This window comes from Platalea leucorodia (genome assembly GCF_965183815.1).
Source record: "Platalea leucorodia genome assembly, chromosome: W".
NCBI lineage: Eukaryota > Metazoa > Chordata > Aves > Pelecaniformes > Threskiornithidae > Platalea > Platalea leucorodia.
Genome location: NC_138859.1, coordinates 13,237,990 through 13,259,685, shown reverse-complemented (window position 1 = coordinate 13,259,685; position 21,696 = coordinate 13,237,990). Strand labels below are relative to the sequence as shown.

General features: G+C 41.0%; 1 pseudogene across 1 annotated transcript; it reads left to right on the top strand.

Moving 5' to 3' along the window:
* The first annotated feature begins 2,228 nt into the window (after positions 1–2,228).
* On the top strand, positions 2,229–20,184 carry LOC309601764 (betaine--homocysteine S-methyltransferase 1-like; annotated as a pseudogene). The gene is made up of 8 exons: positions 2,229–2,267; positions 6,306–6,438; positions 11,231–11,349; positions 13,345–13,536; positions 14,135–14,281; positions 15,762–15,944; positions 19,475–19,703; positions 19,984–20,184. The product of its transcript is annotated as a betaine--homocysteine S-methyltransferase 1-like (transcript).
* Positions 20,185–21,696: the final 1,512 nt, after the last annotated feature.

Below are 21,696 nucleotides of genomic sequence, written 5' to 3'. Positions count from 1 at the left end.
CACTATAGAAACAGGGTTTTGTCAATGGCTCACACCTGCTACTACACTACGCTACAGTTTCACAACCCCTTTAAGCCAGCATAAACCAGGACTGCTGCCATAGGCAGCCCCATTCTCACTGTCTTGTCTGATCCTCCTCTCTACTGCCCCTCCCACAGACAGCAAGCCAGATCAGGAAATTTATCCAAATTTTAAAAAGCCATGTTTTTGGATGTAAGACAAGGTAGGACCTCTTAGTACAGCAGCAGTACAAACTACTGTGAAACCACAGTATCATCTTTCCCTTCAGGACACTTAATCGATACTCAATTTTTATCTCCCCCTCCTTGTACATTTGCTTTTGCAACGCCTCTGGCAAAAGGCTGTCTAACGTGTAACTAGTCTTCCACCCATCCTCCATTCAGAAATCAAAGCTATTAGTTGCATGTATTATGAATGAAGATCTTTTAAAATAATATGACATGTTAAATGCAAATGCAGGAGGAATATGCACCATGCGGCAACGAATGAAAAGGAAAATAAATGGGAGCACTGGACACCACAGGTTTTCTGTATTTGACCCATACACACTTCTACGTGTTCTTTTTTGAGATTACATATTCATTTTTGCAAGTTAACAGTAACCTGTTTACTAGCCAGATGCGAGACACTTACCCCAGCTCCTCTATCAAATTTTACGAGGATAGTTAATCAAGGTCAAGCGTGGTTTTCTCATGCTTCTTTTATGCTTTGAATTTGAGACTTCCTCACATGACTTTCCCTTCGGCTGGGGCTGCACGGCTAGAAGGCGCGTCCCCTGGGTGGTGGATAGGGGATCCCTCTCTGGAGGGTGCACCGGATAAAATTGAAGAAGGTGCCGCGAACCAGCGCAGCCTAAGGGAAGGCCACCCTGACAGAAAAACCACTGGCCCTCCAAGTCATGGGGGTTGGGCAGGAGGCCAACTACCTCCTCCCGGAAGAAGAAGAAGAAAAAAAAAAAAAAAAAAAAAGCTGCAGAAACGACGAGCATCAACTCGGAGATGGAGAAAATCAGTAATGAAGTGAGGAGGAGGAGATGGAACTGGATCGGTCGTGTCTTGAGGAAAAAACCAACAGAAGACTGCGCTGTGGCCCTTGGGACTCCAGAGCACGCAGCCGCAGACCGATCGAAGTGGAAGAACGATGTTCGCGCCTTGTGTGCCTCCTGGCACTGAGAGAATTCAGATCAGATCAGATCACATGACTTTCAGCTCTTTTCAAACGTTTTCTTTCAAACGCAGGAGCCTGGTAAGAATCCGGGGAGCACCTTTCCTGTGAACTACGCGGTTCACCCAGATGTTTGCTCGTGCCAGGTAAAATAGGTCATTTTGTGCTCATCGCTATGGCCCAGAACACAACAGGAGGGATCTCTCTATACCAGGTCAGCTACTTACCCCGCGCTGAGTCTGGTCTTTGACAGAGAAATGCGAGGCACGGGGGGAGGGGGGGGTGGGAAATGCACCTCCTGCCCACAAGGAGAGGCCTTCGCGGCCCGGTGACCCTGACCGGCACCTGGTGGAGCACTGCAGGCCGGCAGAAGGAGCTGTATTCCCCTTACCTTCCCCCCCCCGCCCCCCGCCAGATAGCTTTACACTTCTGGGGCCGCGCCCTGGGGCAGCACCGCCCGCGCGGAGGCCACGCGCTGAGAGCCGTGACCGTTAACAGCTCCTCTGCCAGCGCCTCCCCACCGCATCCCGCCCGGAGCTCCTCACCGCCCCCGCGCCCAGCCCGGCCCGGCCCGCGCGTGCCCGCGCCGCCGCCGAGGGGCCGCAGGGCAGCCGCGGCGGCGGCGGGGGGGGGTCGGGCCGGCCGCCGCGGCGGGAGGTCGCAGCCGTCGCAGGGCTCTCCGCAGCACCGCGCTCATCCCGCGCGCAGCCCGCCCGCAGCAGGGATGGAGAGCGCTGGCCAGCCCCTTGGCCGAGGGGGCAGCCCGGAGGAGCTACCGGGCGCCTCCCGATCCCCACCCCCAGTGCTCGTCCCCGAGCCAGGCGGGGGCGGTGGCGGGAGGGGGCGGGTCAGTCCCGGGCCGTGCCAGGGCGCCCCGCGGAGGCAGGGGCCGGGCCGGCCGGGGGTGTCGCTCGCAGCGCTGCTCACCGCGGCCCGCCTCCTCCCCGCGTTATAAAAGTGCGGGCTGAGCGCTCGGGTTATCTTCTGCTTCGTGCCGAGTCGTCTGGGTAGTCTCAGGTAGCCAGCGTCCTTTGGCGAGGAAAATGCTGCCGATCAGGAAGACCACGAAACAGGGCAAAAGGATAATTCCCCCACCTCCCTCCCCTGCTCGGCCCCGGTCCCCTGCTCTCGGCGGGCCCGTTCCCCTGTCCGGCGTGGGGGCAGCGGCGGGCGCTGGGAGGGGTGCCCCTGCCGCGGTGCGGGCGCTGCCCTAGCGGGACCACGCGGTAGGGCAGAGGCAGCCTCGCGCCGGTGCTGCGAGGCGCGCAGGCGGGGAGCGGCGGGAGCTTCCCAGCGGCACAGGGCAGAGCTCGACTCTGGGTCGGGCTGGGGCTCCGCTGTACCCGGCCGCCTCTCCCGCCCCCTCGGGGTCCTGCCCGGAGGCTTTCCTGGGGAGCTGCTGCAAAACTGGCACAACCCGCAAACCGCACTTAACCTCCAAGTAAGGTACTCGGTATTTCTGCGGGTAAGGGCATATTGTGAAAAGCTAAAGTAAAGACGTAATAATAACTATACCTATTCAGCATCAAACCATTAAAGACATTTGGACACTGTTATGAGATAGATAGATTAGATTCAACTTAATGCTGTAACAGCTCACAGAATCTTGATTTCTCTCAACACATAGATTGAAGCCACCAAAGTTCAAAACCATTTTGCTTAATATTATTTGATATGCAAACTAAGCAGTGCTCACAACACATTAAAATTGTAAATATTGTAAGCATAAACCTTCATTGGATGGGATTCCTGTCTCCAGCGTCCTGACAACTCTAAAAGCCCCAAATTGCTCTTCCCTTTATTTATATGACTGAATACCAACAGTGTTTGTAATAGGAGCGCAGTCTCCAATATATGCATGCCCTTCGCACTCTCATTTAGCTAAAGAAATAAGCCAGTATAAAAGGTTATTCAGGCATCAGCCATTCTGGCCATCAAGATAAACATTTGAGCAATATCTAAATCAGACTCTCTGACATATACCAGTACTGCTACCCTGCAGTGCTGCTTGGGAGGGTCAGTGGAATCATGTATTCTACCTTCTGTTTGGAAGGACAGTATTATTAGTAGGACACTGGACACTTCTTACTCAGAACTGTTTTTATTTGGTTTTATATGTAGCATATAAGTCTAGAGTAAGAGAACAGAAGGATATGGGAAGAAGTCTATGAACTCTATGCCTTTCAGGTAGCTCAGTTATAAAGGAAGGAGGTGAGGAGGTATTTGTTCTGCTGCTTATTTTTTGGCACATGCCACCTAACTTCAGACACCTAGCAGAAGGCAATTGCCCTAGGTTCTCCTACAGGCAATGGACAGAGATAAGCCTTTCTTGAGGGCTCACTTAAGATCTGAATAGTTATTTTGAGATGCTTTTTTTCTCTCCACCGATGGAAAGATAGGATATAGGTAGACCAAGCAGGCTTTTCACTTATATGGTTCGGTTACATTCTTAAAGTTGGTTGGGGGAATATCTTCATACAGTCATTTGCACTCCTTCCGTGGATAGATGTATGGACTGTGGTGCAACTTTGTTCATGGTAGCAAAAGTGAAGCAGTGAAAAGATGGCTCAAAAAAGCCCTGGTTAGCTTTTTACAGATACTATTTCTTGTTATTTAATACCAGATCTGTGTACTACTGGATCACTTGACAGTACAATTTTGATCTGGATTGGGCATGAGCACACAGTTGTAGTTCTCTGGGGCAGAACAAAACAATGTTGATGCTGAACTCATGCTAGCTATATGCTGTTTGAACCAATGGTATTTTATCCAGTATAGATAAAGTAAAAATGGTGTGAAGAGATGATATCAGACCTATAATAAAGTCCGCAAAAAAGTTATTTCCATTTTGAGCCAATCTGAACTGACAAAGTAAGTTTAAGCACTTTGTGCTTTATAGTTATGTCACCTGCTATTAGATGCCCTGATGCTAGGTTTAATATATCACAATATATTATATATTAAGATACCACAATCTATTCAGTCATGGCTTATGTTGCTTCTGTGTGTCAAAAGTGAAGATTATTTTAAAGTGCAGTTTAAAAAAGCTAGAACTGTGAAGGGAAACTGCTGTTAAATCCTAGAAGGGACTTGAAAAAAAAAACCTGTTGATTGTAGTGCATTTAAATATATCTATATATTGTGTCAACATGTATCTATTGTAATGTAATCTTCAGTTAACAAGCAACAACTGAGGTTGCTTATACATTTAAGATTTTTTTTTTTTGTTTTCCCCTCTGCACTCCTGTTCTCTGCATATTAAACTTCTGAAGCAGGCTCTGTCTGTAAAAGATTCCTTGGCAGGCAGAGGAAGCAGGGACTCAACCAGTGATCCCTTGGGTGCCTTTCTCTGGCCCCATTTGAGGCATTCTGTTACAACTGCAAATTAGTTAATTGCAAACACAATCTTTACAAAGCCTCCTGACATTTACACTTACAACAGAATTGCCCTAATAGACAGGCACGACTTGTAGACTTATTGAAAATTACTGAGTTTTGGAGACTGAGTATTGTAGATTGAGTTTTGCCCTGGTCCTGCTGAAATAAAGATAAAAGCTTGCACTTTTTCTTAACGTTGTAAAGTTAATTACGTCAATATTTTGGAAAGTCCAGAATGTGCAATGGAATGTGATGCAGACATCTGCAAGCCAACACTTGGCCTAGCTCATATATCTGCACAGCAACACTGTGCAGAGAAGCCCCATCACCTTGCTGCTATGTCAGTGCCTGGGCCAAAAACGCCGACCCTCTCAGCCAGGCTTTGTGGCCTCCAAGTAGCCTTACACTGCTATGCTTGGTACTGGAACTGGCATAGTTGGCACAGTGCACCTTCTTGTTGGAAAGGCATACTCTCATGCTGCCTAAAGGGCAGTGCTGAGATGTTATAAGTGTTTTTCTTTCCTGGATGTATGGTGTGAGATAATTGAATGAATGAAGGAGAAATTATCAAGAAAGATAATCTACTAAAGGTTGGAGGCTAATTGTTAAAAAACCCTTCCTCTCAACACAAAAAAACACACTCAACTCTATGTCCGCAAGGTGCTTTTTTTTCCCCTACTCCCTCAAATTTCATCTACTGAAACGCTAGTAGGCCATCAGGAAAAGATAACTATGGACAGCAATTTCAGTCTTACCTTTGATTTTTTAAAATCTTTTTCTGTACCCACTACCTTTGTTAATGTAATGGGTCTGCATTAATCCACTTTTTAAAGTCAAATAGAATTATGTTTGTAATCTACTGGCAGAATTTAGTACTATTTAGTATAACAGCAAGGTACTTTTTTGAAAATTTGAACAATCCAATGAAGCAATGAAAGGAATACAAAAAATAATATGTATTAGGTGCAATCAATATATTTTGTATTCATGTTTTTCATTTTACAAAAAAAAATAATTACCACTTTCCTTGTGTTAGTGTAGAGTTCAAGGCAGAAGCAAGGTTAATCACAGGGTGCTGTAAGGTTTGTAATTTGGCATCTTAAAACATTTCTGGGCTGTGCAAAAGAAGCAGGATTTTCTTTCATTTTGTAAGTCTAGGTAAGGAAACCCAGGCCAGTGAAAAGTCTGTCAGAAAATGGAGGCCAGCATTCTGAGATGTGTCTTATTTGCTAGGAAAATGTTACATGCTTACTTTTTTTGATGCTTGTTGTGCCATCTTGTGTCACAAGCTACTTGTGCTGAGGCTCTGTCATGATGGCATTTGTAGCTAAAGAGCAAATGAGCTAATGAAGAGGTCAGTGATACTAGTGTTTCATTTTAAAAAGTTTCACATATATTTTACAGGAGAATTTGAGACTGTGTTTTACTTTCATAGGAATGGAATTAGACCATTGACTTCTAGTTCTGGGGACTATATCTCTGGAATACAATAAACTGAATAATTAAAAGTCTTATGTAATATATATGCATATATTAACGCCTTATGTTGTAAAACAGATCACCTACTATTCTTTAAAGAGAATTTCAAGAAGGAAATGGATTACTTCTTATTATTATGGCAAAGATGTTTCTGGTAGCCCACAAATAATTATATCTGCTTTGCAAATACAGGAAATGTCAACAAAGGAAGCCCACAAAACTGAAGAACTGTAATTATTAACCTTTCTTCCTGCTTTCTGCAGGGTATTCTAGAGCGTTTAGATGCTGGAGAATTTGTGATTGGAGATGGAGGATTCGTCTTTGCTCTTGAAAAGAGGGGGTATGTAAAAGCTAGGCCTTGGACTCCCGAAGCAACGGTAGAACACCCAGAAGCAGGTCAGTTTTACTGGGAAATGGTGATTCTATAGTGAAGGTAAACATGGTTGGATAAATAATAAATATATAGGAACTTGTAGTGGGTTGCTTGACAATGTAGAATTACACACTGTTAAGAATAGTCTAAGAATCTATAGACCCCCTAATCATCGTACCCCTTATTCTTGCTCTAACACTGGTCAAAAGCAGTTGGTTGGGAAAGAATATGAGTAGTGCAAACATACAGTGATACCTCTCCAGAATGCTTTCCCAGTCTTCAGTAATTTGTAACCCAGGGACTTTTTGACACAGATATGGTATCTTTGTATTTAATAACATTCAGTGATTTCTCTCTCATGGACATGTCCAGTCTGTCCTTGAGCTGATATCAAGTTTATCCTTCACAACATCTTGTGACAAAAAATTCTGCAGTTAACTATCTGTTTTGTTGTGTTCTGACCATTATAAATGAATACAGTTTGTTTATTAATTCCTTCAGGAAAACGGCAGCTTTTAATAAACAATGGAATGGAAGAGGAGTATTTAATGTATCTGGCTCCACTGTGAAATGAGGATTGATAAACCTCATAAGAACCTAAGAATTGCAATAAAATTGCATCAGTTGCTGTGCCAAGGGTGTTAACTCAACTTCTGCCTATCCCATTTAATGGAGTGACTGTCTACAGTGGAGGGGGGCAAAATGAGCAATCATTCTATGCCTTACAGCATAAAGATTATAGTGTTTAGCATAAATAGTGCAAAAGCAGGTGCTATTATCTATTTATGTATGCTTCATTACAATAAAGCATTTGCCCTAGTAATATCATGTGCAGTTAATCCCACAAGCTAATTCAGAATGTCCTGGGAAAAAAATTTTCTTTGTTCTGTCTTAAGTGTATGTCCTTCCAAATTAGTCTTTTTCCTCTATAAAGGGGGAAGAAGGAAGAAGAGGAGAAGGAGAAATAGAGATCTTAGCCCTCTCTATTACATTGCTTTGTACACCTTACCTATTTTTTCCCCTAATCCTTCTCAGCCTTCAAGTGTTACTTTGTGTAGCATGCCTAACTTAGGGTCATGGACAGCCTTAGATAATGCAGTGCTCCAGCAAAGGTTTAAAGGGTGATGACCTAATTTGTTGAACCTCATCTCCCAAAAATACATCCTATCACCTCTCTCTTTCTCTCCACCTGTACCTTTTTCTGCCCCTGCGCATTCCATCTTACAAATCGTAGCGCTTATACCATGCTCTTTGTTTCCCCTTTGCTTATTTCTTTTGTACCACAAAAGTCTTTGACCCTCTCCACATGCCTTCTCAGGAAGTGTAGGTCTCGGTCCATGGGGAATGCAAGACATTACCTTACATAGAGGCAGTTGCAGATGGCTTAAATAGGCTAAATTGGCACACAGATTTGTTTTAAACAAGTGATCAGTAGTCATAGGTTAGCCCCCTACTGATTTGCTAGAACATATTGCTCATGTCTGTAACATAACACTTTTATAAGCCCTTTGTAGGCTATTTATAAATACACCCTTAACTGGAAATGTGTTCATTTCTTTCAGTGCAGTGTGCTGCCTCCCCTCTGTTATTGCTCTTTGCTCCTGCATGCTCAAGGGTCATGTTATTTTGAAAGCAGGTGTAAAGAACAGAAGGACCAACTGTCTGAGCCAGCTGGTGTAAAAAACCATACAACTACCGGCCTTTCTTGTCTTTGTAAGGAATGAGGGAGGTTCTGAGATTGCAGCAAGGAATGATGGAGGGGAAAAAAAAAAAAAAGAAAGAAGAAAAAAAAAAAAGTGAGTTGAAGGCCATTATCTCCGTTACAAGGGAGGAGAAGTTTTGCCAGACTGACAAGTTTAGAAATGAGATCTAAATATTTCTTCTGAGCCAGATCAGGTATCTGAGCTACTGCTCTGTACTGAGCAATATGCATATGCACTTACTGCCCCCATCTGCTGTTAGCTTAAGTCTGTGTCTTTTGTGAAATGTCCAACTCATGGTAGATTGAAATGAAAACTCAGTGTTGTATGTCTGACTCCTAAAATGCATCAAATTTAATAATTGTTTAGCCTCATATGTGGCTGTTACCTCATTTCTCAAATAGTGGAAGAAAACATAGCTTCAGTAACATGCTAGAAGTCACACAAGAAGTAAATTAGAGTGGTTTGGGTTTTTGATAGCATCATGCAGACTACTGTGGGCTTGATAATACTAAGTGTATTCTAGTGGTAAAAATGATTTGCCTGGGATTGAATGAGATTCAGGCTGATACTTTACTTATAATGCTATTCTTTCCCTCCAAATGCAGACCCATTCAAGAGTCTGCTGTTCACATACCTGATAGTTTGGGATATAAAGTTCCTTATTCATACGTGTTAGATTATGTTTCATTTGCCTACCAATGTCTCCATCCTTATTCACACAAATCCCAAACATTCTTCTAGGAATGCAGGAACCATATTTAAAGAGCACTAACCATGGGGGTAAATAAATCTAGTTTATTATGGAAATGTCATAAAGCATTTGTGAAAATATTTGTAGATTATTTTTTCCTTTTCACATTTCCTGACTAGTGTTCATCAATGATTTTTCATGGGGGCGAATAGAAAAACAAACTACAGAACACTAGAAACATACAGAGACAGTCCTTTTAGTTGGGCTCAGTAGCCTGTTTTAATGATGTAGGAAAAAGAATACTCTCTGCACTAGGAATGTTTTGACTGTGTAAAGGCTGTAAAACTGAAATTTGATCCCGATAGTTCAGGCAAATTCCAGGGACTCTTTGAATTGTAGCTCTGCTAGAATCTATGTTCCTGGATAGTTCTTTGTGACTGCTGTGTTAAATCACAGTGTGGTTACCCAAGGCTGTAATTAGAAATGAAATACTGGTACTAGTAGAGAAAAGCAAGGGACACCACACTGTTCCTTCACTGAAAGCAGATGTGCTGCTGTGTGTGCAGATTGACTCTAGCAACTCAGACTACCGTTTGAGCCTCTCTGGCATAGAATGCTGTGTTTGTTGTAGCTGAAGGCAGTAATTTTATTCTCGTGACACATTAACATGTTTCCCTAATGACACAGATTGTCTGTAGACAATGAGGTATGATGAACCAAGACTTCAGGAAAGCTTTTCCAAACATCTGCCATAGAAACTGCAGTGTTCTCATGTCTCTATACAATATCTAGGGAATAAATTATTCCTGTATTTGCTATAAGCTGTTGAGCGTTTTAACTCTGTTTTACATGATAAGTAGTGTTCTAGAAATTATTATAATTATTGTTTTGTGGGTTGTTGTGGTTTAGCCCCAGCCACCAACTAAGAACCACACAGCTGCTCGCTCCCTCCCTTCTCCCTGATGGGGTGGGGGAGAGAATCGGAAGAGTGGAAGTGAGAAAACTCATGGGTTGAGATAAGAACAGTTTAATAACTGAAATAAAATAGTAGTAATAATAATATTATTATTAAAGCAAGTAATGCATGATGCAACTGCTCACCACCCACTGACCCATGCCCAGCCAGTCCCCGAGCAGCGATCCCTGCCCCCCGGCCAACTCTCCCCAGTTTATATACTGAGCATGACATCATATGGTACGGAATAGCCCTTTGGCCAGTGTGGGTCAGCTGTCCTGGCTGTGCCCCCTCCCAGCTTCTTGTGCACCTGGCAGAGCATGGGAAGCTGAAAAGTCCTTGACTAGTGTAAGCCCTACTTAGCAGCAACTAAAACATCAGTGTGTTATCAACATTATTCTCATCCTAAATCTAAAACACAGCACTGTGCCAGCTACTAGGAAGAAAATTAGCTCTATCCCAGCTGAAACCAGGACAGTATCCACCCCTTATTCTATACCATCTATGTCATGCCCAGGTCCTATCCTTTCCAATACATTCCAATTAATCACCACCACTTTTCCAGTCTTTTGATATGTACACACAGATATCATTCCCTTAGTCCATGGGCCATCCCTCTAAAATGTCCGTTGAGTTCATTCGGTCCATGACTTTGGGCTTCATCTCTCATAACAGTCCTATAGGGCAGGAGAGATGGTGTGTGGTGTTGGGTTGTTGCATGCTGAAGCCAGTTATGGTTCTATCACCGCTGCACTTTGCTCGGTTCCATCAAAGTTCATTCTTCATTAATCTGGGTGATTCTTACTGTGATTCTGTTGATATAGCATATAGCCACCATAGAAGTGATGACATACAGTATTATATAGCAATTAACATCATACCATTCAGTTCATTGGCTATTTTCACCCAAAATCAAATCCCCTTGAGGTACACATTGCAGTGCATGTTTCGCATTCATGGATAACCTGTGCAATAGCGTCCATGGTCAGGTCCAGCCCTCGATCGCGAGCCCATTTGTCTGTTGCATCTCTTCCTTGATGGCCTGAGGTGTCATGGGCCCACCGAGCTATAAACAATCCACCCTCATGTTGCCAGTCCAGATCCACCTGAGCCACTTCAATCTTAGCAGCCCGATCCACCTGCTGGTTGTTTTGATGTTCTTCAGTGGCCCGACTCTTGGGTACGTGAGCATCTGAATCTACTGATGAACTAAATATAGAAATCTTCAGTCATTCTTAGCAGAGAATAACTAAGAAGGAAGTTTTCTACCTAATGTTCTAAGAGTGGGAAGAAAGGAATTCTACACAGACTGGGGTACTGCTTCTACTCCCTCATAATGGCTCTTCTAGTAAACACAGTATCACTTCTTTTACAGTAACATTAATTCAATAAACATTTAGTTTTGGGATAATAATAGTAATAACTGTACCAAACATCTCTTCTTTGTCTCTTTTAATTCTTTGCAGTTTGTCAGCTTCACCGGGAATTCCTCAGAGCTGGATCCAATGTTCTGCAGGCATTCACATTTTATGCCAGTGAGGACAAACTAGAGAACAGGGGCAATTATGTAGCTGAGGAAATAAGTGTGAGTAAAATACTATTTTGATGGAGATATGAAATAAGTGTATTCATTTCAAAAGGTTTAATAGAAAGAATTATCAAGTATTTTCACAGTTTGTCATAACAGTTTTGGTTATATTTGAGGACCAAAGAATGAGATGGTGCAATTTCAGAATTTGGAATAGTAAGAAAGACAAGGTTAAAGGGGAAAGAAAAAAAAAAAAATAACAAAATGGGGCAAAGATGAAGAGAGGAAAAAGGATGCCCACATCTTATTTTTCCCATCTGAGGAGATAGTTTACTGGAGTTTTCATACAAAGTATAGGGAGGACTAAATGCACAGAGAGCAAAATCAATTGTAAAAAAAGAAATGCTTTAGCATCCAGAGAAACAAATCAACTGCAAAAATGGTGAAGAATCCTGGAGAATAATGACTTGCTAATAAGAACTGAATGTTTTTTTAGGACCATGTCTTCAATAAAATATCAACTAAAAAATCCAAGGTATACACTGTGGTCAGTATTCCCCTTCTCATGTGTAAGGGTAATCTGGTACAGTAACAGAAGTACTGTGTTGGTGTTTTCTTACCCCCTACACAGAGGAGTTGTAGGATGTTGGGTGCCTTCACTAGATGCAGGCCCCATCTCCACTGGGACTTCTGGCACAAACATTTCTAGATAGTTCCTTTGAGACTAGAAGATTTGTCGTTGGGTGTTTTCTCTGATCTTTTCCCCTTTGGTCCTATTGTCTATTATTTCAGCCTCTGGAAAATAGAGAAGATTCTCCAGGGCGCAGAGAGGAAGGAATATATTTATGTGAAGATATCCCAAGTCAGAAACTAGAGCAATCTGGACACTAGGGAAACACTTGAGGCTTAATTAAGAGGTTAAGACATTAAAATGTCATATGACCAAATTTATCTGAAATGCTGTACCTTTACATTCAATAGATGCAACATCGAAATGTCTGAAGTGATATCCCAGAAACATAGTGCCTCTGGAACTAGCCATGCTGCAACGAAAAATGATAAGAGGGGTTGGGAAAGCAACTGGAAACTGGAATGCATTGCAGCAAAACTTTCAAGCTTGATTTGCTGCCAGTTCTAGAAGCAGTTTCCTCCAGGCTCTAACTGGTTTATGGCTCCAGCTCCTGGTGTTCCCAAACACGTACCTGAGCAGAAGTGCAAATGGAAGACACTCTGTCAGCAATAGCCTTAAAAATCATCTGGATGTTTTGAGGCAGCCATGGAAAACTTCAGCTGAGAGAAACCTATGTAGATTCTAAGTAGCCCATGGGCCACAAAGAAACCTGCTCTAATCAGTCCTTGTTATCTATCCCAAATAATGATTCTTTTCCAAAAATCTTTTTTTCCCAGCTTAACCTCTTTCACAAGCTGTTCTAGTCATCCTGGTTTGGGTATACAGGGAATGTGTCTTTCAGTCTAGGTGATTAATTAATCATATATAGTGATAAGTTTCCCTTTGCTATTCTTAAATTGGTAACTTTAACATCAGGTAATTAATGACATCCTTTTAAAAGTGCCTTAAATGACTCTATATCATATCATAGCTTAAATTTTGAAAATTATCAAAATACTAAAATAATACATTAAGAAACAGAATGAAAAATCAATTGAAATTACTACTCTTTTTTTCCATCCACAAAATCTCAGAATAGAAGCAGACACTTAAGTGTAACTAACTAACTTATTTTCTAAGAGGAAAAAAAAATTCTGCTTCACACCAAATATTTGCTTTTTTATAGACTATTTGTGTAAGATGTATTAAAGGTAATATGTTTTTGTATTAGTGTTTGATAATATGATAACTTATAAGTTGCAAGAAATCTGTTTCTTAATGTTTGTTATTTTTTTGAAAAATGCTGATCTTCCTAATCAATATTATAGAAAAATACATTTAAATTATAAATGAATATGAAGAAGTCTTTTGTCCTTTTTGTGCTCTGAAATTACATGCATATCTCTGACCAGGTAAAAATGATGTAATCTATATTCATATAGTGCCAGAAAGTGAATGAAGCTGCTTGTGACATTGCAAGAGAAGTGGCTAATGAAGGTGATGCTTTAGTGGCTGGAGGACTCAGTCAAACACCATCATACTTAAGCTGCAAGGATAAAGCAGAGGTTAAAGCAGCCTTTCGAAAGCAACTAGATGGCTTTATGAAGAAGAATGTTGACTTCCTAATTGCAGAGGTAAATCTGTAAAAAAGTACATGCCTTCAGCTGGCACAGTGTGTTAACTTTAAGATGTCTAGTCTACTTTAGGGAATACAAGTATATATTGCTTCCTTCTTTAAAATTTTCTGTTATACTTTTATTCCAGTAGAATCAGATGTTTTCTAAATGCACAGCAGTATCTGCAAGCGTCCTAGAATAGGACCTTGAACCCTAAATTTCTATCATCTCAGTCAAGTCAAATTCTGTACCAGTACAAAGAGGATAGATTAATGTGATCTTGATTAGTTCCTGTTTCCTCCTGTACTCCGTAAGTAACCAACCCATGGTGACTTTTCTAGATGAAAATAGTTCTTCAGGGATAAATCCCTGATTAACCCCCTGTATGGGCATTCTTATTCTGAAACATGAGTATCTTTTTATTTTGGATTTAGTTTTCCTTCTGACTTTTTAAAATCCTTTTTTAACTGTGTGGTCAGTGAACTCAACTGAATTCTGTTAGTGTAAATCAGAAAAGAATCAAGTCATTGTATTGCTGGTGAATTTGGGGTCTGGATTAATGTGTTTATGTTTCATCTCCAAGAAACGAAAGTAGTCCACTTTTAATTTCTTTCAGTATTTTGAACATGTTGAAGAAGCTGTCTGGGCTGTTGAAGTCCTAAAAGAATCTAGGAAGCCAGTTGCAGCTACAATGTGCATTGTCCAGAAGGAGACATGCATGGCGTGCCCCCCGGACAATGTGCTGTCCGACTGGTAAAGGCTGGTAAGAATCTGTTTTAATCTGCACTTTAAAAGTATGGAACAAAGTTAAGTCCTTAATCATTGAGATAAATGGATGTGTATCTCAAGTAGATAGCTTCCCAATTATACTTGATGAAAGTTTTGAGCCTGTGGAAGAGTTTCTATGTGTACTTTACTAGAGCAGTCCTGTAAAAAAAAGTATGAAAATGCAGCTATAAAATCCTTATTAACCAGGATGGTATTGGGAGCAATAGCCACAGGCAGCTGATACTGAGTAGAACAAAATCCTAAAACTATTCAAAGTTGATTACAGACCCAGCCCCAAATTCTGGGCTCAGGATTATGAAACATAAGCAGAATCCAAAGCCGCCTTTGATTCTCTGCTCATGTTTTTAGAAATGTGTGGAGCACAGTTCAAATCCAGGATGAGAGAATAAGAGAATGAAAAAATTAATCTTATTGCCTATCAAATGCTGTGTTTTCTGCAGGACAAAGGGAAGGGCAGAAGGAATTAATCAGGGGCATGATGGACCGACCATACAGGGGTTTTATTATATCTGTTCTGAACTACTCTTTTCCTTTGGAGTTAAGAGTTGAAATCCAAAGGCAGAACCTGTGTTAGGAACCTGTTAGCTATTTGTATATGTGGCTGTACATAATCAGTCTTCACTGATTGAGCACTGATGAGAAAAGCAACTGCATGAGGGTGGGAGATGTGATTCCTCATCAGGAAGGTAAAGAGTGCAACTGAGATGTAAATGGAATGATCAGCCTCAGGAGAGTTGAGGCTGGCTCTAATCCAACTACCTTGTTGTCGTGGTTTAACCTCAGTCGGCAACTAAGCACCACACAGTCACTCGCTCACCCTCCTCCCCTTCCTGGTGGGATGGGGGAGAGAATTGAAAAAAAAAGTAAAACCTGTGGGTTGAGATAAAGACAGTTTAATAGGACAGCAGGAAGAGAAAATCATCATCATCATCATCATCATCATCATCATCATCATCATAAAAGAATATACAAAACAAGTGATGCACAATGCAATTGCTCACCACCTGCTGACCAATGCCCAGCCTGTCCCCGAGCAGCGATCCCTGCCCCCCGGCCAACTCCCCCAGCTTATATACTGAGCATGACGTCATATGGTACGGAATAGCCCTTTGGCCAGTGTGGGTCAGCTGTCCTGGCTGTGCCCCTTCCCAGCTTCTTGTGCACCTGGCAGAGCATGGGAAGCTGAAAAGTCCTTGACTAGTGTAAGCACTACTTAGCAGCAACTAAAACATCAGTGTGTTATCAACATTATTCTCATCCTAAATCCAAAACACAGCACTATGCCAGCTACTAGGAAGGAAATTAGCTCTATCCCAGCTGAAACCAGGACGCTTGTGTTCATAGTGCTGGTGTACAGATGGACTGCTCTGCTTATGGAGTGCTGTGGCTAAGAACTTTCACCTCCCACTTCCTAGGGAGATGTGACTTGAACTTATTTATTTTCCTCCTCCTAGGTGCTTCTATTGTTGGAGTCAACTGCCATTTTGACCCAGATACCTCCCTGGAAACTGTGAGACTGATGAAAGAGGGCTTGCACGCTGCTAAACTGAAAGCTCACCTGATGTCCCAACCACTTGCTTTCCATACACCTGATTGTGGGAAGCAAGGATTTATTGACCTTCCAGAATTTCCCTTTGGTAAGACAAGGGTATCTTTTTTTTTTTTTTTTAATTTATTTACTGTCTGTTCCTTTTTTTCCCCTAGCTTTTAGCAAAGCTGAAACTGCAAGGCATCCTCCTGTACAATAGGATCAGTCTCAATTATCCTGTCTGGCATTCTGCATAGATGGATTGGGTTAAAGATCATCCAGATAATGAGAGTATTTCAGCAGTATCACAGCATGTGACTGAAAGTGAAATTATGATGAAAACAGTTAAAGTGCCACAACCTAAATCAATTAAAAAAAAATGTTGTTTTTTTTTTTCTTGTGCTATAGAACCTTGTTCAGGACAGCTGTAAAATAGTCCAAAGAAATTAACAAGAGCAAATACACTAAAAACAACCCAGACTTTAAATGCCTTTGGACTGGAGCTCCCCAGCATTCTCGGTTGTGACGTCTAGCCCATGAGCCCTATAATGTTTACCTGCATAGGGATTTAATGTATAATGCATATGCGGAGCTGGATCATTAGTATAGGTGCATGATTCTTGCACTCATAATGGTTCAGTCTTGCAAGTGTAACTGTCTAAGATAAGTGAGATTAGAGAGAAAGCAGAAGAGGGAATATGTTCTTTGATGTTGCTTACAAATGGATTAGCAGTTTGGAGATGGATTCATCACTCTTATGCTCAGCAGAAATTCTACCCAAAAGACCGAAAGATTCAGCCACTTTATGTGTATATAAGGCTTGTGTATTTAGGGCTTATTCCCACCTGGGATGTAGAAGGTCACATCCTCTTAAGATAAGAGGAAAAAAGCAGCCTAAACATTTTAAAATTGATTAGAAAAATGCCTTCATTTTCAGATATCATACATTCTTCTTTTCAAGATCAGCCTATAAAATAAGGTATTAAAACAACTGAAACTTGAATTTTTAGGAAAAAAAAAAAAAGATATGGATGTGATTTTCAGGAAGATATTTTATTTTAAAAGTCCTCTCTACGTAAATGAAGGAAAAAGAATAAAGCATGAGCCTGAGGCATTCATTAGATAATAACAACATGTCTGGGTTCTGAAAATACTCTGGGATGTTTAAAAGTGTCAGGAACTCATTTATCCTATTCATTCCTTCGTATAACTCCTCTGATTGCAAGCAAAAATGATAGAACAGATGCAGTAAGTAATCAAGTTAATTGAAGGATTCACTCTTTGGTTTGTTATGGTTCTTGGTTTGTATGTTATAAGCAAACTGTATGAGATGTCAGTTTTCAGAAATTTCATGAGTCAATTGGAGAAGCCTGGTTCTGTGAATGTTTGCACTACCCAGAAGGAGCAACTGATCACTTGATGGCAGAGAAGTAGTTTGGTAAATCATTGTTAAACTGACCCAGTTGACTCTGCTTTTTGTGGAAGGCAATATGCACAAAGAGGCATTTAGGTATTTGAAGTGTACATAACCTCTGTACAGGCCAACAAGATCTCAGTTTCTAGAAAAGCATTGGCTATGTTGTATTGGCAAACTCCAGCATCTAGATACCAGCAGTATTTATTTATCTTTAGAACTTTTTCCAGTTTTCTGTGTTTTCCCTTCTGTGTTACTGCAATTGCTCTCAAATGTCACCAGTTAAGCAAGGACAATGTTTTAGACAGAAAAGTCCTGGTCAGTCAAAGCATACCCAGTTATCTCAAGAGTAGACGTACAGAGGGGCTAAATCTAGGCGCACATTACAATCTTCTCATCAGAAGTTGATGAAAATTTCAATATCTTTTTACTGTAAATGATAACATAAACTGTTAAGCTAGAGATATTTAATTCTGAATAAAGCCAAGAAAAATACTGTACGTTGACAGGCACGGAAAATAGAATGTTAGTCATTTTTGGGAGGGGGGAAGAAAACCCCACAAAACGTGATCTATGTGGCAACTTCTTTTCGTAGCATACTGCTTGTTTTCAATCACCATGTTTCACCATGTGTGGCCAGTTCTTATGGCGGAGTCTATCCATGTTTCTTCAGAGCTGTTAGGTTGGTGCTGTCCTTATGCTCCTGAAACACAAGGACTGATTGTGACAGGGTGGGTGACGGAGAAGACAGGGAAACACCCTATACTGTTCTCCTGGAGTTTAGTTGCTTATACGGGTATAAATTGAGTGCAAGATGCTGCATTCTTACTGTTGATCGTTTTGTATCAATTTTGCATTAGCTTTTTAATGATATATGAGAGACAAGGAAATCATGAATTGATGCTTCTGATGCTTTCTCTCACATCTGCAGGACTGTACACAAACTTTTATTTAAACAGCTTTCTAAGATAGCTTAATCTGGTTTTCCTTCTGATATTAGACCATCTATTTTTCCGTTGTCCAGTCTTTCCCTCTGAGACCAATAATTTTCTGTTTAAGACCATTTCATTTTTTTCCCTTCTGTTTTTTATTTTCTGAATCTGTCTCTTTAACTACTCACTGGACTTTGAGCAGATCTGCTTTGCATCACCTTCTTGCATATTAGGCATTTCTGGGACAGGATGTAGGAAGAAGAATCCTACTTCTGCTGTGGTGCTGGAACCTTACTACCTCACCACGGCTTCTTTGCCTAGAGGAATGTTCAGTGCCCAGACATCATGCTGCACTCTCCTCATAACCAAGCTGATTCATCTCCTGCAGATGTGCATAAAGAAGTGGGAGGATTTTTATTCCTTTATTCCTGTATTTTTATTCCTTCAAGTTTCTTCTCCAGTCCCTGGTCTTTTCTTTCCAGTTCTGCAACTCCTGTGCCTCCTTCCCTTTCAGGTGTGCTTTTCCTTGTTCTTCTCACTTTCTGTTCCTTTCCTTCCACACGTCTTTCCTCTCAGCTCTGGCGTCCCTCCGCTCTGCTTACCACAACCTGCAACACGAAGAGGGGTTCAAAAGAAAGGTTGCATCTTAGCCATCCTAAGTCATCTACACACAGAACTTTCCACAAGGAAGTGGCTTGAGGCAGCAAACTGCTTATGGATGGGCTTATAACTAAGTAAGGGATGGGCTAAGAAATAGCTACAGATCCCAGCTGTCAGCGAAACAACTGCCTGCCATTAGCTGGTCATGGAAAAAAGTGTAGTAAGCATTCCTGAGGAATAACAAGCAGGCTTATTCCTGTTGCAGGTAGGCTGATGATACCTTCTCCTTTCACAGATTAGAGTACTGTAATCAGATTTCCCAGATATTGATTGTTCATTAAGAACTCTTTGGACTTGTGGGCATAACATTGAAAGTGCTCCAGTACTTCAGCTAAGAACTCTGGCAGAATGGCAAGCATGTGACTTAGGGCTTGATCAGTCTCAGAAGATATTAGGTGCTGTTTTTCAAAGCCAAAGCAGCTTACAACAAGCATAGCTCAGCAAAGCATAACAGAATCTAAAAGCTAGACTCCTGAAAGTTTGCATTATTAATTCTAGCTCAGACAGCTCAAACATCTACATCTACAACCAGTTTTGCAAATAGTGTGCAAGTGTCTCAATAATGTGATTTCTTACAAAAAAATGCGGTGAACTGGAGCATGGTGAAAATTTAAGATATGAATGTCTTTGCAGGTCTGGAGCCAAGAATTGTAACTAGATGGGATGTTCAAAAATATGCAAGAAAGGCCTATGATTTAGGAATTCATTTCATTGGAGGCTGCTGTGGATTTGAGCCATATCACATCCGAGCAATAGCTGAGGAGCTGGCTCCTGAAAGAGGATTTTTGCGAGAAGCTTCTGAGAAACATGGCAGCTGGGGCAATAACCTGAGCATGCATACCAAACCCTGGGTCAGAGCAAGGTATGTATATCTGAACTGGAAAGCACACCAGCACCCTCCTTATAAAGGCTTACATTGGTCCATGCAGCAGACTAGCTTAACCAATATGGAGGTCTAAATATAACCGTAAACATTCTGTGTTAATAATTTTGAAGAATTAAATTTGATCTGGGAGCAGTAAAAGGGGCAAAGGGGCAGTAGGAGAGCTACAAAAATTCTCATCCCTCTTCAAAATGAACATTTGGTCTGAATTAATGTGAAAGTAATGAAAGTTTTGTAATATTTCCTTTTCTTTCTTTAGGGCAAGAAGAGAATACTGGGAGAATCTGAGGCCTGCTTCAGGCAGGCCATATTGTCCTTCAGTCTCAAAGCCAGATGGCTGGGGGGGGGGGGGGTAACCAAAGGAACCAGAGAGCTGATGCAACAGAAAGAAGCAACAAGTGAACAACAGCTGAAAGAGCTCTTTCGGAAACAGTTGTTCCAATCCACTGCAGTTGTCTAAATGTTAGAATGATTTATCTACAGACCATCTCATGCTTCACAAGAAAAATCTGTGAAGATGAGTGCCCCGTTGATTTATCAGTTAACATCTAATGAAAGAGACAAAATGCAAAAATAATGTGATTACAGATTAATATGTCAAACTGATAATAAAATCTTTCTCTGGACGAATAGTTTAGAGAAGACACAGTCAGAAGGAGTTTTGGATTCTCATAACAACTGAGCTTCTTGTTAGCTAGGTGCCATCAACTGGGTAGACACAGAAATACGTGGAAAGTAATAATTGACTCAACTCACCTGTGAAAAGAGAAAAAGCCATCTATAAATACAGTATCCATGGACTTCCACTCCTGAGTCTGTTTTCAGTTTGGGATTATGTAGGAATTTCCTCAGGATTTGTTGAAGGCTACTTCAGGGACACACAAGCTGCCAATGCTTCAGACACACAGTTATCTGTAGCCACTTTCTTGACTTCAAGAGAATAAAAGTAAACTAGAAAAATGCATCTTATAAATGGAATCAAAAGATAAGGAAAATGAGAATGAGCTCTTGCAGGAATTTCTTACATGCAGGAGAAAGGTTCAGAGAACTTTTAGGAAAGAAAAATGACAGGTAAATAACTCACTGTTTTTGTCTCAGGGTACCACGTACACAAGATTTACTTCTCTGGAGACTAAAACGGTTAAGAGATTATTCTGAAATTTTGAAAAGTCAAATAAATTAAAAGTAATATGATGGAATAGTATTGTATTATCTTCACACCTTAAATCATGAGAGCTCAAACAGAATAACGTATCTCCAGTAAACCACTGTAATTTTCAAATGATCCAGCTGATTTCTGGATATCTCACTTGAAACACTTGGTTATCTCAAAATAGCATTTAAAACTGAAGCTTCCTAAAATATAACTCCTGTATATAAGCGTAGTAAAACATTCCATGATTCTGTTTAAGCTGATTGATTCAGTCTAGAGAAAATTAGCTATAAGAAGAGATGAAAAACCCTGTTAGGAAATAGATTAATCCACCTAAGTTAAGAAAACCCAAGGACATCTGTACGCTGAATTTGTTGAGAAGCGTTTTCTTACAAAGGATATCACTACACTTGGAAACCATAAAGGACACGTTTCCATAGTTAATTTTTGTGAATTACCACACAACTTTCAGATTTCTCTCTAGAATCCCATTCCCACCCATTCTACATTAAAGCCACTACTTTTATGAAAAATATGATTCTTGAAGTTAGAGTGTTGAAAGCTTTTGTTGGGCTACTTTTTATGTATAAGCTTATTTCATTATTTCTATCCGTGTTGATATGCTGCAGTTCAGGAAACTTATAAACATGCAACACTTTAGTGGGAAACTTCAAATATCCTTTTCAGACTGTTATTGGCAGACAGATTTTTAGAGAAAGCCATCTGCCTTCATCATGCTTATAACAAATTGAAATAGTTACTAGCTGGAATTTTTGCCTGAAAGCCAAAAGTAGACAAATCAAGAAAGTGGATATTTTA